Genomic DNA, 4,018 nt, shown 5'->3' with positions numbered 1-4,018 from the left:
GTTTTTTGAACCCCTTCTCTACAATTGTATAGTTGGCATACAATAGTATATTAGTTTCAGGTATACGACATAATTATTCAAGATTTATATAATTTACAAAGTGATTACCATAGTAAGTCTCTTAAACATCTATCAAATGTACAAAGTCATTTTGATATTATTGACTATATTCCCTTTGCTGTACATTACCTCCCTGTGACTTATTATTTTTTTATAACTAGAAGTTTATAACTATTTTTTTGTAACCTTTTTTGTCCATCCCCCCACCTTCCTCCTCTTCTCCGGCAGCCATCAGTTTGTTCTCTATATCTATGAGTCTGTTCTTTTCTATTTTGTTCATTTGTTTTGTTTTAGATTCCAATATAAGTGATACGGTGTTTGTCCTCTTCCTGACTTATTTACCATAGCATAATACCCTCTAGGTCTATCAATCTTGGCAAATGGCAAGATTTCATTCTTTTTTATGGTGGAGTAATATTAGATTGTATGTATACACCATATCATCTTTATCCATTCATCTATCGATGGACACTTAATTCTATATCTTAGCTATTGTATATATCGCTGCAATGAACATAGGGGTATACAAATCTTTTCAAATTAGTGTTTTAGGTTTCTTCTGATAGGTACTCAGAAGTGGAATTGTTTGGTCATAAGGTAGTTCTATATTTGTCTCTTCATTTCTACAAATGTGACTGGTTTGTAAGAAATAAAAGGTCCTGTGGATCAAAATAATTAATTAATTAATTAATCAACAAACACATACATGCAAGAAAAAAAGAGTTCCTAAATAGTTACAAATATTTTGATAAATAGACCAAAGAGTGGATTGATCCTACCAGATATCAAGTCATATTTCACAAAGTATAGTAATTTAATAGTGTGGGACTGATGCAGAAATATTTTTATACATATAGCTATCCCTATAGAAAAAGATACATATTTTCAGTACTTGAAAATGATATAACTGTCATCGAAAATCAGTAGGAAAGAGACTAATGAGCAAACGGTATGGAAAAATTGGCTCACCAGCTGATCAAAATAAAGTTGTTTTCCTTTCTCTTATTATGTTTAAATAATCTCCCAATGGATTAGAAACCTAAACGCATGAGTAAAACTATAAAGAAAAATAAGTATCAGAATATATTAGGACCCTAGGTATAGTTCTTAAGGAAAAATTTTATGCTTTTAACTGCATCAAAATTAATGATTTCTTTATCAAAAAGCATATACACTGAGCTCTAAGTTAGGTAGTAGACTGAGAGGAGCTCTGTAATGACTACATATGAAAAGGATTAAATCACACATTTGGAGTAGATTCTCTCCAACTTGTAGATCTTCACCAGCAGTCATCAAGAAAGTGTCTACATGGTCAAAGTAAGACATTAGCTCTGGCCTTGAGGTTTTATTTGTTTATTTATTCAGTTATTTTTAGGCAAGACAACCCCTGGTTGAACTCACAGATTGCAAAGACCTCGTCAGTTTACAATCCCTTATTTTTTTATTCTTTATTTTTTACAGCGATAGCACCTGGTCTTCCTAGGTGGTCTCCCATCCAAGTACTAACCACGCCTGACCCTGCTTAGCTTCAGAGATCAGATGGGATTGGGCTTGACAGGGTGGCATGGCCATAGACTCTGGCTTTGAGGTTTTATTTGGTGAAAATTAAAAAAAAAAAAAAAAAAAGAGCCTTAGTGCTCGCTGTTAATTATATCTCTAGAGCCTTCCACATGTAGATGCTCCAGAACTCTGTATTTCTACCAGTGTCCTTCTGCTTCTTTCCTCTTCTTCATAGTTTCTCCACCATTACTTAAATTGAGATGTTAAGCATGAGTCTCATCAAGGACCTTGACCCTGTTCATGTCCATTATCAACAAAAGCCCAGGTCAACTCATATCTTATACCTTAATCTCTGTAAGCTTCTGCATTTTACCTTTTCAGCCTCTCGTTCTCTCTGTCTCTGTCTCTCTCTGTCTCTCTCTGTCTCTCTCTGTCTCTCTCTCTCTTCTCATCTCATAAAACCATGTCACATTAGCATCTAGACCTCATGGTCAATAATCAACAAATCCTTTCTTTATTTAACTTCTGTATCTTTTTATTCTAGTTGAAATCTGGCTTTTACATGCTGTTGTTTCTCCAGCAGCACTCTTGGTGAGGTGGTATCTGTTCCATATCTTTTGTACTACTGGGCTGCAACTGCCTAACACAGAATATATGCTCATTAAATATTTATTGAATAAAATTGTTTAATGGTTTAGCTCACATTTTCTTTTTTTCTAACTTTTATAAGTAGCTTTAATTTTTAAATCTGTAACATTTTTTATACATTATAATGCTAAATTATGTTAATAAATTAGGATTGTTTTCAGTTTACTGAAGAAATCAAATTTAGTGCCACACAGTTTATGTTTCCTCACTGTCTTAGGCTGATCATCAGAGAACTATATCAACATGGTATCCACAGAGTAGCAGCAGCGCCTGGGAACTGTTAGAAATGCAGATTCTTAAACTCCACTCCAGACCTACTGCATCGGCAATCTGTGTTTTCATAAGCCTTCCTGGTGATTCTGGTACAGACTAAACTTTGAGTCTCACTGGAACATAAGTAAGTATAATAGATACATATATCGATATTGGGATTCTTTTGCAGATGCCCTATTGAAGGTGTGTTTTGAGGGTGAAACCTGTAGAGGAATAAGGAAGGACATCTTGGCAGAGTCTTGACAAAGAGCATTTCAGCTCAAGTCTAGCCACAGACTGAATACTATGAGGAAATCTGCAGTATTAACAAAACCTAACCTGAGGCAAAGGAATAGGACTTATGTTATTATGCCTCTTAGAGTTAAGACATAGCCCTCAGGTATATATCGGCATAACATGGCTCTAGTAGGCCCAAAGAAATTTTTCAGAACAGTGCAGCCGTGAGCCTTTGACCTCCAGCATTCATAGCACTTTGAGTTGATACACTCCAAGAATAGCATAAGACATCAATAAGGGCACAAGACTGTACTTTATATCACACTTAATCTGAAATTTCACTATGAGAGAGAAAGAGAGAGAGAGATAGAGAGAGATAGAGAGAGAGAGATTGAGAGAGAGAGAGAATTGAGAGAGAGAGAGAGAGAGAGAGATTGAGAGAGAGAGAGAGAGAAAGAGAGAGAGAGAGAGAATTTAGGCTTTTATGCATATTTTCCTCGAAAAACAATAAGAGAACATTTCATCCCAGACAGAAAAATTTAAAGATTAAAAACTTCCAGTGCCTTCAAGATAATTTTAATTAGCCCTTCAATCAGTTGCATAATTTTCAGTCTTTCTCAACATTTTCTTTCTTGCCAATCCATTTTATCCTCAGTCTTAAAACCAAAAGGTTTTTAATTTTTTTAATTTAAAATACTTTTATGAAATGACCTCTTGACCACATAATGAATCTATCCTCTTATCTATTAATTCCTTCAAATCCTGTGTATTTTAAATTGCTCAAACCCTATTTTGTCTAGACGATTATGCTGTTACTTGTGATTTTACTCCTAAAAGGTGATAGTATGTTCATTTCGGAATCATGAATTAAGCCATAATCCTAAATAAATTGCTCAATAATAATTTAAGCTTCTGAAGGTTTGATTAAGAATGCTAAGGGATTATAAAAAAAAAAGTGCTGATGACCAAGTATATGGGGACAAAAGACAATGTCTTAAAAACTTTTTTTAAGTACCCATGCATGGATATTAATAATGTTAAATACTTTTCACACTTTTTCTTTTAGAAAGAAAATACAGATTCTAAAATCAGTTCTAAGTAACTATTTAGACATTAAGCAATTTTATAAATAAGCATAGGCATATTATAATGCCTTGTGTTAATTTTAAAAATAGCTCTCAAAAGAATTAAAAAAACTTTTGAATTTGTAGTTTCTATTGATGCTACAGAAATTATATAATTCTTGTTCTATATTGATAGGCCCATTTCCCCCCTTGCCCTCTTTTAAAATAGCTATGTTGAGTCTCTGTTTTAAAAATGT

At 33.6% G+C, this 4,018-nt stretch overlaps 1 pseudogene; it reads right to left on the bottom strand.

The window, feature by feature from the left end:
* Window positions 1–1,518: 1,518 nt before the first annotated feature.
* LOC111740127 lies at window positions 1,519–1,636 on the bottom strand (annotated as a pseudogene).
* Between the last annotated feature and the right edge of the window lie 2,382 nt (window positions 1,637–4,018).

This window comes from Pteropus vampyrus, unplaced genomic scaffold (genome assembly GCF_000151845.1).
Source record: "Pteropus vampyrus isolate Shadow unplaced genomic scaffold, Pvam_2.0 Scaffold58, whole genome shotgun sequence".
NCBI lineage: Eukaryota > Metazoa > Chordata > Mammalia > Chiroptera > Pteropodidae > Pteropus > Pteropus vampyrus.
The sequence above is the reverse complement of the archived record's forward strand: the minus strand, read 5'-3'. Positions and strand labels throughout refer to the sequence as shown.